This window comes from Moschus berezovskii, chromosome 12 (assembly GCF_049115385.1).
Source record: "Moschus berezovskii isolate FMDL1 chromosome 12, NW_MosBer_1.0, whole genome shotgun sequence".
NCBI classification, from domain to species: Eukaryota; Metazoa; Chordata; class Mammalia; order Artiodactyla; family Moschidae; genus Moschus; species Moschus berezovskii.
Window position 1 is genome coordinate 56,322,740 of NC_142471.1, and position 13,853 is coordinate 56,336,592.

The 13,853-nt window shown below is 41.9% G+C and overlaps 1 protein-coding gene across 5 annotated transcripts in view; it reads left to right on the plus strand.

Moving 5' to 3' along the window:
• Positions 1 to 6,164: 6,164 nt before the first annotated feature.
• The window catches only part of STAMBPL1 (STAM binding protein like 1), a 55,178-nt gene continuing 47,489 nt past the window's right edge, over positions 6,165 to 13,853 (plus strand). For 2 of the 5 annotated variants that reach the window (XM_055425140.2, XM_055425137.2), the window contains exon 1: positions 6,165 to 6,760. The gene's annotated coding sequence lies outside the window, so the exon portion shown is untranslated. Of the gene's footprint in view, positions 6,761 to 6,830; positions 7,001 to 7,088; positions 7,157 to 8,103; positions 8,257 to 13,853 lie in introns of those variants that run through there. The other 3 variants (XM_055425138.2, XM_055425135.2, XM_055425139.2) reach the window with 3 other exon arrangements.

The following is a 13,853-nucleotide window of genomic DNA, read 5'->3' on the forward strand; positions in this document are numbered from 1 at the left end:
ATTTAAAATATTTATCAATATAATAAAAATAATAAACTGATCCCATGTTAAACCAAACAACTCACTTTCATTACAATATAATGGTATTTTCACCAAACATAATGCAAATTAGTAAGAAAACTGGCCCTATTTTATATTATTACAAATCTCTTTCAGCATCTGGCTTCATAGGACATGACTGGATTCTCACACCTGTGTCTGCACTCTAGCTGTGGAGACATCATCCATGCAGCTCTGGAAAACTTCACTACAAACTCATGAGAGATTGAGGACAAAAATGTCAAATCATGGATTTATGTTTTCATGAAAACAGTTTTGACCTTGCTGAACAGACTGGTTAGTTTTGACTATCTGAAAAGATTCCAAGGGTCACTTCCATATTTTGAGAACCACTGGTATAAACAACTGCAAACCCCAGAGTTTTAAGAACAAATGTTTTTAAGAATATAATAATTTCTAAAGTACATGCTTTTAAATACACAATCTATGAGATGAGTTTTTCTTCCAGTAGAATGAGTTGGTCATTTTCATTCACTTTTCCCCCTTGATTTTAAAGATATTCCAGAGTCAGGAAATGTTAAATCTGTGAAACAAAGAACAAGAATTCCAGTTCATCTGGTCTAAGGAAGGACCCCCAGTAAAGAAAGTGAAAGTTGCTCAGTCATGACCGACTCTTCACGGACAGAGAAATCCTCTGTCTGTGGAATTCTCCACTCAAGAATACTGGAGTGGGTTGCCATTCTCTTCTCCAGGGAATCTTCCCCACCCAGGAATCAAATCCAGGTCTCTTGCACTGCAGGCAGCTTCTTTATCATCTGAGCCACCAGGGAAGCATCCCAAGGACCAGCCATTTTATGTGCACACACCAAATAATTTGGGGAATGCACGAATGTAATTGCAGTTTCTTAATCAATGTAAACTCAAACCTGCCCACTTTCTCTTTGCACTATTGTTGCTGTTCAGACTCTAAGTTGTGTTCAACCCTTTGAGAACCCATGGACTGCACCATGCCAGGCTCCTCCATCCTTCACTATCTCCCTGAGTTTGCTCAAATTCATGTCCATTGAGTTGGTGATACTATCTAACCATCTCATCCTCTGCTGCCTCTTTTTCCTGTTGCCTTCAATCTTTTCCAGCATCAAGGTCTTTTCCAATGAATTGGCTCTTTGCATCAGGTAGCCAAAGTATTAGCACTTCAGCTTTGGCATCAGTCCTTCCAATGAATATTCAGGGTTGATCTCCTTTAGGATTGATTGGTTTGATCTCCTTGCTGTCCAAGGGACTTTCCAAAGTCTCCTCCAGCACCACACTTTGAAAGCGTCAATTCGGGCCCAGTTTGTTTTTACTGTCCAGTTCTCACATCCTTACATGACTACTGGAAAAACCATAGCTTTGACCATACAGACCTTTGTGGACAAAGTGATGTCTTTTTTTAATATACTGTCTAGGTTTGTCCCATAGCTTTATTTCCAAGGTGCAAGTGTAGTCAGTTCCAGCAAATAAGATTCTATTAGGATGTTAACTGATGGGGAAAACAAAGACTACTCCAAACTTGTGGACTTTTGGTTGCCCCAAGGAGGGTTGGCAAGCTGCCAGGTGAAGGCCAATCGGAGGCAAGAAGTTACCTCTTTGTCTTAAACACGAACGCCCTGTGCTCATCCAACTTCTCTGAATAGACTTATCACTGATGTTGTGGAACAGGAAAAAAAATCTCCCTATTATTCATCCAGTGAGAAAGCTATTACTGTTTTGCCACTTATTACAGTTGGGAAATACTCAGATGCAGCATTACTTAATAAAGCAATTTACAATGGCATTACAGTTTCTGCATGTACCATCAACTAAGCAAATGACAGGGGAGACACTATCCCTTAATTCATTTTGTGAAATAGTGTGACCTTCCTTCCTTCCTTCCTCCCTCCCTTCTTTATTCCTACCTTTAGATTTTTCTCAAACATTTGTTATGTAACTATTACGAATGAGACACAGTGATAGCTTATTGTTGTTTCAGTCCTTAAGTTGTGTCCAACTCTTTTGAGACCCCATGGACTGTAGACCATCAGGCTCCTCTGTCTATGGGATTTCCTAGGTAAGAATACTAGACTGGGTTGCCACTTCCTCCTCCAGGGGATCTTCCTGACCCAGGAATCAAACCCTTATCTCCTGTATTGGCAGGCTGATTCTTTACCACTGAGCCACCAGGGAAGCCCACTGTGACAGATAAAACATTACTATTTTTCTGATTACAATACTGTTTATTTTTATTTAATATTTCTTTTCCCTGAATAAGACAAAATCATGTCCTTTACAGGAAATTTAAATTACAGCAATGTATAAACAAGGCAATTAAAACTGCCCATAACTAATCTCTAGGGGGTAATTTTAATAAATTATCTTACGTGTTTTCCCTCTGTTTTTACCTACTTGAGATTATATATATATATATATATATATATATATATGCAGTTTTGTACCAGTCTTATTTATTTAACATTGTATTGTAAGCAGCTTCATAATAAACAATAAACATAACTTTAAAGTCCAAAGTTGGTGATAAATATCTCAGTGGAAAAAAAATCTTACTCATTTCAGATTTCCTTAGGATAAATTGCTTCCCGGAAATGGAATTACTTTGGGCAAAGAGATGTGTGTATTTTATAGCTTCTGTTAAATAAATTAACATACTGATAAATTCCATCCCTGGGAGTATATCCAAACTGCACCACCAGGTGAGGGGGCTCATTTTATTGCATCCTCACTAGCATTGAGGTCAACTTTTTTATACACAATCTTTGTTAATATAATGGATAAAGGTAAAAAATCCTATCTTTTAAAGGCATTAATATTGAAATAGAATCTCTACAAGTGGAAGAAAAATTATAGAACACTTTAAAATTCTCTAAAATAAAAGTTGTAGGGCATCCTTGATGGGTTAGTGGTAAAGAATACACCTGTCAATGCAGGAGACACTGGTTCAATCCCTGGTCCAAGAAGATCCCATATCCTCGAAGCAATTAAGCCCAGCTCTTGAGCCTGTGTTCTAGAGCCCAGGCTCTGCAATGAGAAGCCACAGAAATGAGAAGACCAAATATGGCAATTAAGTAGCCCCCACTTGCCACCAGAGAAGAGCCCGTGCAGCAACACAGGCCCAGAACAGCCAAAATAAAATTAATTAATTTAAAAAAGTTGTATAAACAGACTTGTGCCTACCTTATTATTATCATTATCATATGATCATTTATTATTTTTTCTTTAGGCCCCACTGTGCAGCATGGGGGATCTTACTTCCCCAACCAGGGATCGAATCTGTGCCCCCTGCATTAAAAGCATGGAGTCGTAACCACTCGACCACCATGGACGTCTCTGTGCCTACTTTTCATTAATTCAATTAATGAAGGGAGGCAGAGTTTGGATCAACCCAATGGCACTGTGACAGAGCTCTCATAGATAAAACTGAAACCAATTCTGGTTAACTTAAGCAGAAAGGAAATGTCTTGGAAGGCCATTACATAGAACACCAAAGAGACAGGAAGGTTGGAAAAGCAGGCTCATCAAACAGGCAGGGCGGCTTGGTAGTTGGAATCAGAACAGGCACCACCACCCAAGCAGCCTGCGTAGGACACCACTGACACTGCTATTGGACTGCCCCACTTCTCACCTCTGGCACTGCTATTCATGGGCACCAAAAGCCACTTTACAGATAATGGTATTATTTCAAAAATGTCACTTTGAATCAGATTCCAGATTCAGAGACAGGGATAAAGTAGGTCACATGACAGTGTCTTAGCTGGTACGGGGCGGAGACCATGAGTATGGCCATTTGGCTTTTATGAGAGTTTGGGATTCTAGGCAACAAGACCATGATCAACAACTACTGTAAATATTTATGTGGGATTCTTTGTTTCAGAGTATTAATATTTTTTAGAAATCTTGATTAATTTTTTAAATTACCAATGAATTTTAGATTGTCTAGTAGGTCATGCCATGAAATTAAAAGACGCTTGCTCCTTGGAAGGAAAGTTATGACTAACCTTGATAGTATATTAAAAAGCAGAGACATTACTTTGCCAACCAAGGTCCGTCTAGTCAAGGCAATGGTTTTTCCCATGGTCATGTATGGATGTGAGAGTTGGACTGTGAAGAAGGCTGATCGCCGAAGAATCGATGCTTTTGAACTGTGGTGTTGGAGAAGACTCTTGAGAGTCCCTTATACTGCAAGGAGATCCAACCAGTCCATTCTGAGGGAGATCAATCCTGGATGTTCATTGGAGGGACTGATGCTAAAGCTGAAACTGCAATACTTTGGCCACCTCATGTGACGAGTTGACTCACTGGAAAAGACTCTGATGCTGGGAAAGGTTGGGGGCGGGAGGAGAAGGGGACGACAGAGAATGAGATGGCTGGATGGCATCACCGACTCTGTGTACGTGAGTTTGAGTGTACTCCGGGAGTTGGTGATGGACAGGGAGGCCTGGCGTGCTGTGATTCATGGGGTCGCGGAGAGTCGGACACGACTGAGCGACTGAACTGAACTGAACTGAACTGAGTAGGTCATGGGGCTTCCCTGGTGGCTTAGATGGTAAATAATTCACCCTCGATGTGGGAGACCTGGGTTTGATCCCTGGGTTGGGAAGATCCCTGGAGGAGGGCATGGCAACCCACTTGTATTCTTGCCTGGAGAATCCCCATGGACAGAAAAGCCTGGAGGGCTGTAGCCCATGGGTCCCAAAGAGTTTGACGTGACTGCGCGTCATGAGATTATCTAGTTGAGGACTACACACTCAACTGCCATATCCTCATTGTCAGTGAGGTGGGGTACAAAGGAGTGGTAGGAGTGTGGAAAATTGAAGTGCATATTCCCAGTTGAAAGGAGACACCTACTACTCGGTTCCAGATGATGGCTGCTAGAACCCACCATGATCCAAAAATTGCAAGTTGTTCCAACTTTCTAGCACATGCCCAAAGTCTGAATTTTTTTAAAGTTTCCTGATTTTACTTATTTACTGTCTTAATTTTTGGCTGCACCCCACAGCATGTGGAGCCTTAGTTTTCCAAGGATGGAACCATGCCCACTGTTTTGGAAGGCAGAGTCTTAACTACTGGACCATCAAGGAAATTCCCAAATTTCCTGATTTTAAAATTTAGACTCAAATTTAAAATTCGAAAGCAAAACAACCTCTCCTTGACTACCCCCCCAAATGACATCATTGCTTCTTAAAAATCAAGGCTGCAGACTGCCTGCAATAGTCAGACCTCTCCATTTCAAAACCTAGCACACGTGTGTGTGTTCAGTCTCTTAGTCATGTCTGACTCTTTAGGGACCCCATGGACTCTAGCTTGCCAGGTTCCTCTGTCCAAGGGATTTCCCAGGCAAGAATATTGCAGTGGGTTGCCATTTCCTTCTCCAGGGGATCTTCCTGACCAAGGGATGGAACTGGCATCTCCTGTGTCTAATGCACTAAAGGCAGATTCTTTACCTGCTGAGCCACCAGAGAAGGCCTCTAGGTAGGTAACCTGGGACAAATTACCTTGTTTCTTTGTGTCTCAGTCATGGGAAAAATAGCAGTTTAACTTTTCTAAGGCTGTGGAGAGGATGAGTTATGACTTCACGTGAAGAGTGCCTGGCTCAATTCCAAAGCCATACTAAAAACACTACACATGTTAACATAACATCCAGCATATATAATAATAGCTTCCATTACCAGAGGACAAGGAGTGGGCAGAAAGGAAGAGGATTAAAACGTTTCATGGTGGTGGTGGGTAGTGGATAAATCTCAAGATGGAATTCCTAACAGGAGGTCTAATGAGATTTTCCATCAAAACCCTTTCCTAACTCTGACTCCAATGCGAGTGTGTGTGCTCGCTCAGTGGTGTCTGACTCTTTGCAATCTCATGAATTTGCAGCCCGCTAGGCTCTTCTGTCTATAGGATTTTCCAGGCAAGAATACTGGACTGGGTTGCCATTTCCTCCCCCAGGGGGTCTTCCTAAGCCAGGGAAGGAACTCCAGACTCCTGTGTCTCCTGCCTTGGCAGGCTGATTCTTTACCACTGCGCCACGAGTTCACCCTCAAATCCTGCTGTATCACCGCACGCGTACACTTAAAAAGCACCCACTCTGGTCCGCCGGGGTGACACTGATGGAGAAGCAAAATGAGAATCCCGGGCGAGGAAGGGCGGGGCATAGTTTCAGGAGAGAAAGTCGCGCTGCTTCGTTTCACACTCCCTCTAGGCCGAACGCAGAGACCCGCTTCCAACCGCGAGCCCTCTCTGCGGACCACTGGAGGCCGCCGCCGGGGAGAAGGAGGCGGGCGGAGGCGGAGGCGGAGGCGGCACCCAGGGGCCCGAGCAGAGGCGGCAGGACCCTGGCAGGGGCAGTTTACTTTCTGGCCGCGGCGGTAGCAGGGACGGCTGCTGCAGGCTCGGTTTCGCCAGCCCTGCGCGTGCGGTTTTGAGGGAGCTACCTGCCCCGGCGCTGGGGACCCACGGCGACGAAGAGAAGGAAGGGAGGAGCGCACCGAGACCCAGCAAGCGAAAGCCGCAAAGCACCACCAGTCCGCAGAGCAGCGGAGGAGCGGCGGCCGCAGCCCGGGAGCGGGCGCCTGCTCCCTGCGCTCGCTATCCCCCGGCGGCACTGCCTGCGAGCAAAAGCCACCGCGGCCCGGGCTGCAGCGGCCAGACGGATGCGCAGGCCACACGGCAGGCGTGGGGAGAGCCGCTGCAGTCGCCGAGCCACGCGGGCTCCGGACATCAGAGGCTGCCGGTGAGTAGGCGCGCGCGCCCGCGGGTGAGCGCGCACCGGCACAGATGCGTGTGCACGCCGGGCGCGTGTGCCACCGGCCTGGCGCGCACTCGCCCCTCTTACGCTAGCGGCGTCCTGTCCCGGGCTTGCTCCGCGGGAGGAAAATGCGCTTTGCCAGCCGCTCACTTCCTTCCTGCCAGCCCTGCGATCGCCTATCTCCGCCTGCGTGGCCTCTGTCCGCCCCCCGGCGGGCCCCCAGGGGTTCGTTTCACCTTGATGGGGAAAGAAGGAAGCTGTGACTCCTGGGGGGCAGGGCGGGACCCTGGCGGTGATCCATGTACCCGCGTGTGTTCCTGGTTTAGACTTGGGGTGCGGCCTCGGAGATGGTTCAGAGAGCCCACCGCACTGTCTTTGGGGGTGCGTGGTGTGGGGAAGGAAGGGGCGAGGTTGGAAAACAGACGTCCCGGAGGGACGTGTGGCAGGTCTTTGTATCTGATGCTTACTGTTTTGCCCTTGATCAGCCACTCTTAAGGCTTTTTTCCTCTCACCTGAATAACGTATAAGCCTTAACTGAAAGCCTTAATGAAATGCACAAAGTGGCATGTCACTAAGACATAATTTTCCAGAACTTTCTGAAACAGCCCCACACCGCTGATAGTCAAGAGCCTAAGTTGTTGTAATTACAGATATTTAGAAATAAAGAAATAAACAAGAAGTAATTCAGGAAGCAGAAGCTGGTGGAGAGGATTGAAGGAAATCTTAAGTGCTTGAGTGGCATGGGGGTGGCTTTATGGAAATCAGTGTTTGGTAGTAAGTAAAACAGAAATCTCAGTGAGCTCCGGAGAGCACACTGCGTTCCAAACATCCTGCTAGCCACTGAGAATAAAATGAAGTCCTGGGTTTTAAGGCGTTTCCGAGTTTATAATGGATAATCATCAGGATGCTGATTTATGATTTCATGATTCAAGGCCCTGTCAAGTTCAGTATGGCAGATTCGTTTCAGCAGTTCAGTTACACCCGAATGTTTGATTTTCTGTTTCAAGTTTAGGGGAGTAGTTTTCTATGGTGGTTTTATATAGAGATGGAGCCACTGTTTTCTATGTTTTTCCAAACCTTGTTTTAGTTGGCAGTCTTTGTGGGATGGATGCTAACTTGAACTTCAAAGATGTACTCTGTGACTCTGTTATAGTGGGCATTATATAGCTTCTATGTGAAGATCTATGTTTCCATTTAATACTGAGTCAGTGCCTTTGAGAATTGGGTTCCTCTTTACCATTTACTCCGTTACATCTTGTTCATTCAGAAACTTGAGATGTTACTGGAATCCCCCTGGAAAATAAACTGGCTGCTTGTTTTCTGTTCAGGCGTATATACAGCAACTTGCTTGCCTCTTGGGATTCTGCTCTTGAATATACTACTTTAACTGTAATTTATGTACCAGCTGGTTCTTGGGAATTTTAAGAAGAAACTTGTTTGCTTACCCTCTTTTGTCAAGGAAGCACCATTTAAATCAGCAGGTAAAGAATCCTACTACTTTATCCACTGTGGTCTTCAGGGCCAGTTTCTTGCCTACTTTCACCCTGTTTCATAAGCCTCATTCCCAGTGAGCGGCTTGGAGGGAGAAATGGGAGCATCGTGGTCCCCAGGATGGAGGGGACCTCAGCAAAGAGACTTGTTCCTGGAGAGGAGACTCTTTCTGGGATTGGCTTCAGAGAAGGACTGATAAGAATAGTTGAAGAATTGTTAGCAATAGTTATCTCTCTCTCTCTCTCTTTTTTAAGCACAAAGGACTAAACACAGTTTGATCACATTCCTCCCTCAAGGATTCTTCTCAAACCTACTTACAGCTACAATCCAGGGAGTGAGGTTGCCTTAACAGAGAAGGAAAGCCTGGTGATTCTTGCTCAAAATCTGAGGGATAGAAGCAATAATAGATGCTACCCAGAAACTGCCAGGTGCCTCCCTGGAGAACACATTTACCCATTAGACACACTTTTAAACCCCTGGACTTGTGATTCTGTCTAATCCTAGCATTTTTTTTCTCGGCCCTGTGAAAGATTTAGAAGTAACTTCAGTTGAAACTATGAAAAGTGACTCACGGTCATTCTGGGAAATATGACGGTCAGTTCTCTCTCTCTGGAGGCTAATATTTAAGCTGTACATTAAATATTCATTTAAATGAATACCAATTCTAGAATCTTCCCATGCTTACTATATAACCTCTTTTAATGTTGATTGTTTCTAGCCATCACTTTATAGGAATCATTAAACATTTCATCAAAATGGAGCCAATTGACACAGTAAACTAAGACCAACTGAAGGAACAATAGCAATCCTTCTAAAACAAAATGAAAAACCACGGAAGTGGTACCTACTGACTTGCTTATTTCAGCTGTCTGAACATGTGAGTTGTGCAACTGGATGTGTTGAGTGTACATTCAGAAATCCTGAGTTGACATCAGAATGTTCAACTCAGGAATGATCTGGATGTAGCTACATCTGGATATGCCTTTTGTCAGATATTAGTTGCATTTCTAAGCAAATCAGATGAACTTCTAGTACAATCCTTCATTTTCTCATGCTGAGTGGAAAAGTCACTTAAACATTTGACAAATTGCTAAGTCTTTGAAGTTCATGTTTGATTTTCTTTCTGAGTTTTAAATTAAATCTATACTATGTTTGTCCATTGATATGTTTGGAAAAAAGACATTAATTCAGACCACTGGTTACTTAGCAACTTGTATTTATTAAAAGCAGCCCTATGAGATAAGAACCAGTAATTCATATTTTTGCTTAGCTCTAGTAAGCCTTTCAAGACACTCTTGGAAATGAATGCATTGTGTGATCTTGAATAAGAAGGGTGTTATGCCTCCCCCCCACTTTTTTTAATAGTTCTAATTTTCCATCCTCAGTCATTGGAAGTTTACCCTGTGATTCGTGATCTAATTTCAGAACAAAAGATCAGAAAGCTGACTGAAATTTGCCTAGATATTAACATTATAGTGCATATAATAAAGCAGATTTTTCTTTGGTATTCTTCCCTTTTGAGACTCCAATCAAGCTGTTTAAGATGAGATACTTAAATATTTAAGTTTTTTTCTTTGGGGCTGTGCCCAAAATAAATAAAATTTTAAAACTGCTTATCATGGTTTTGAAGTAGCACACAAACACTGCTATTCTCTGCATGATGAAACACAGCCATTCTTATCAAGTATTTATTTGGTAAGTAGGCACCAGAACACTTGAACTAGAGTTGAAGTCATGTTCCTTTCATGTCTTATTAAGGTCCTTGAAAGCAAGGGAGTAGAAATTTGATTTTGGTTAACATAGCCAATTCAAGATAGGTTTCTTGAAAGGAGTAGGCGTGAAAGAATCTTTAGGGGAGGGCACTTTGGCAATTGGGTGGGAAGTGGATTGGCAAAAATAGAGAGTCCAGGTGTAATCTGGTGTCAGATAATGACAGCCTAACGTAGGATCCCAGTGACACTGGGATGAAGAAGGGAAAACTTTAGATAGCCAGACATCAGGATTCTTTGTTTTATGTGGAAGAGGAAGTGTTAACCTGGGGTACATACAATGTGGTCACACACGTATTCTGCATCCACAGAACACCTCTCCACTTGATGAAAAGCATACTTTCCTCCCAAGCCCTGATGTAACCTCAGAATCTTGCAAACCTTTGACAAATGCTTATTAATAAGCATTAGTTATGAAACACGTGCCATATGCTGGGCACTGTACTCAGCCTTTACATGTGTTATCTCAAAGATGATGTAGTGGTTAGGAACATGAACTCTTTTTGCCATTTACGAGTTATGTGTCTTTGGGTGAGTTCCTAAGTTCTCTGAGCTTCAGTTTATTCATCTTTCAATTGGAGTATTAGTTTTTCTCTCATAAGGTTTGGGGGAGGAGTAAATGAATAAATAGATATAAATGGAAAGTTCTAAGAAGTGTCTGACACGAGGTTAATTGCTCCATGTGTTTGTTATTATTATTATTAATTCATAAAACAATCTTATGCAATAGGTACCATTTTGCAGATTAAAAAACTGAAGCACAAAGAAGCTAGGTAAATTGCTCCGGGTCATAGGCTGGAAGAGAGTGATAGAGCTGAGCATCAAACTTAGACAATCTGACTTAGTGTCTGGTTTCCTGACTTAGGTGAGGACCCTGATTGGAGGGAGAAAAGTGGGGGCTTGTCTTCATGAGAGTTGGTGCTCCAGTCATTTCCACTGTAGAGTTCATCATCTCCACTGTAGAGTTTATCATCTCCTGTATAGAATTACTACCCAGATTCTTGTACAAAATTTTTGCTATTTTTCCTTGATATTTAATGGTTTTGTAAATGGTATTTTTCATTAAATTCCTTATTAAGAAGGGTTCCAATTTGTTTTTGCCTAAAAGTTGACCTATGTAATACATATTATATTCATTTGTAACATCCCTTCTTATAACTAGTGAACCTTTGCTGGAGGCGGGAAGATATGTCTGTGTGTGTGAGTGTGTGTTTGTGTGTGTTGTTGAGTCATGTCTGACTCTTTGAGACCCCTGGGACTGTAGCCCGCCAGGCTCCTCTGTCCGTGGGATTCTCCAGGTGAGAAGACTGGAGCGAGTTGCCATTTCCTACTCTAGGGGATCTTGCCGACCCAGGGATCAAACCCAGGTCTCCTGCATTGAAGGCAGATTCTTTACCATCCGAGCCACCAGGGAAGCCCATGTATTGTGTACTATGTATCTCTCATACAATGTGTGTGTGTGCTCAGTCGCTTTAGTTGTATCCAACTCTTTGCAACCTTATGGACCCACCAGACCTTTGCAACCCTATGGACCCAGGGATCAAACCTGCGTCTCCTGTGTCTCCTGCATTGCAGTCAGATTCTTAACCCACTGAGCTACCAGGGAAGCTACAATGTATGTAGTGTATACATAATATAATGTGTACATTATATAAATGTGTGCATTGTAAAATATATACATTATATGTATATTAGGGAGATATTTACATTATATATAATCACTGGATAAGGAGAGATGTTACAGATGAGTATGTATGTATTATATTATTGGAAATGTATCAGTAGTTTGAAAAATTTTCTATGCCATCCACCTTTATCCACTTTTTTAGAGTCTCATATATTTCCCATTCATAAGCCATGGTGCAGTTATGATGCCATTTTATGACCATTTTTATTCAGAATATTTTAGAGTATTAATATTTTAATTTAAATATTTTAACTTTAATATTAAAGTTAAAATTAAATTTAATTTTAGTTTAATTTAAATTTAATATTAAATATCAGCTGTTCTTTGACTTGTTGAAATAATTACATCACATCTAATTATAAAAGGCCAGACCTTTTTTATTATTGGACCTGCCACTAACATTATATTATACTTCAACTATACCTCAGTTAAAAAAAAATAGATGCCAGATTTTAATTAGAGGTGGAAAGACTGCTGTAACAACAAAGAATAAAAAATTCTCAATTTCTCCAGAACTTCTTTAGGAAGGAGTATGTCATCACTGATTTCAATATTTTAACATTACATTGTTGTGTTGTTCAGTCACTCAATTGTCTCTGACTTTTTGCAACCCCATGGATTGCAGCATGCCCGGCTTCCCTGCCCTCTACTATTTCCCAGAGTTTGCTCAAGTTCATGTCCACTGAGTTGGTGATGCTATCTAACCATCTCATCCTCTGCAACTGTCTTCGCCTTTTGCCTTCAATTTTTCACATCTTCAAGGTTTTTTCCAGTGAGTTGGCTCTTCACATCAGGTGACCAAAGTATTGGAGCTTCAGCTTTAGCAACAATCCTTCCAGTTAGTATTCAGGGTTGATTTCCCTTGGGCTTGAGTGGTTTGATCTCTTTGCAGTCCAAGGGAACTCTCAATAGTCTTTTTCAGCACCACAGTTCGAAAGCATCCATTCTTCGGCGTTCAGCCTTTTTTATGGTCCAACTATCACATTTGTACATGACCACTGGAAAAACCATAACTTTGACTATATATGGACTTTTGTTGGCAAAGTGGTGTCTTTGCTTTTTAATATCCTGTCTAGGTTTGTCGTAGCTTTCCTTCTAAGAAGGAAGTGTCTTTTAATTTCATGGCAGCAGTTACCATCCACAGTGATTTTGGAGCCCAAGAAAAGAAAATCTGTCACTGCTTCCACTTTTTTCCCTTCTATTTGCCATGAAGTGATGGAAACAGATGCCGTGATATTAGTTTTTTTAATGTTGAGTTTTAAGTCAGCTGTTTCACTCACCTTTTTCAAGGTGAGGCTATTTAGTTCCTCTTCACTTTCTGGCTCTTTAGTTCCTCTTCACTTTCTGGCTCTTTAGTTCCTCTTCACTTTCTGCTGTTAGAGTGGTATCATCTGCATATCTGAGGTCACTGATATTTCTCCTGGCAATCTTGATTCTAGCTTATGACTCATCCAGCCCAACATTTCACGTGATATACTCTGCATATAAGTTAAATAAGCAGGCTGACAATATACAGCCTTGTACCCCTTTCCCAATTTTGAACCAGTCAATTGTTCTATGTAAGGTCCTAACTGTTGCTTCTTGACCCACATACAGGTTTCTCAGGAGACAGATAAGGTAGTCTGGTGTTCCCATCTCTTTAAGAATTTTCCACAGTTTGCTGTGATTCACATAGTCCAAGGCTTTCTCATAGTCAATGAAGCAGAAGTAGATTTTTTTCTGGAATCCCCTTGCTTTTTTTATGGTCCAACGAATGTTGGCAATTTAGGCCTTATAATTGTTTGTTCTCATAAATAACTTTCAGAAATTTGTAACTCACTGTTTTTTTCTAAGGAGCCAAAAACTATTCTTGGTCTTGTGTAAAAAGTTCATGGATACTATTTAGTTGAGGTATATTTTTTTAACTCTGATTTTGAAAAATATAGCCTGCGTTGTTTGATTTTACCCTTTTGTGTAAATAATTATTTAACTAAAGTCCAGTTTATTTAAAGGAACTATTTTAAAAATTTGTGAGTTTAAACTTGATTAAGGATGAAAGAATTTGAGTTTTGATGAATTTGGTGTTTTGTTTTTCCACTTTTGCTATACTGAGGTTTCAGCAGTACTGCAGTAACTGAACCAAAGATTCAAC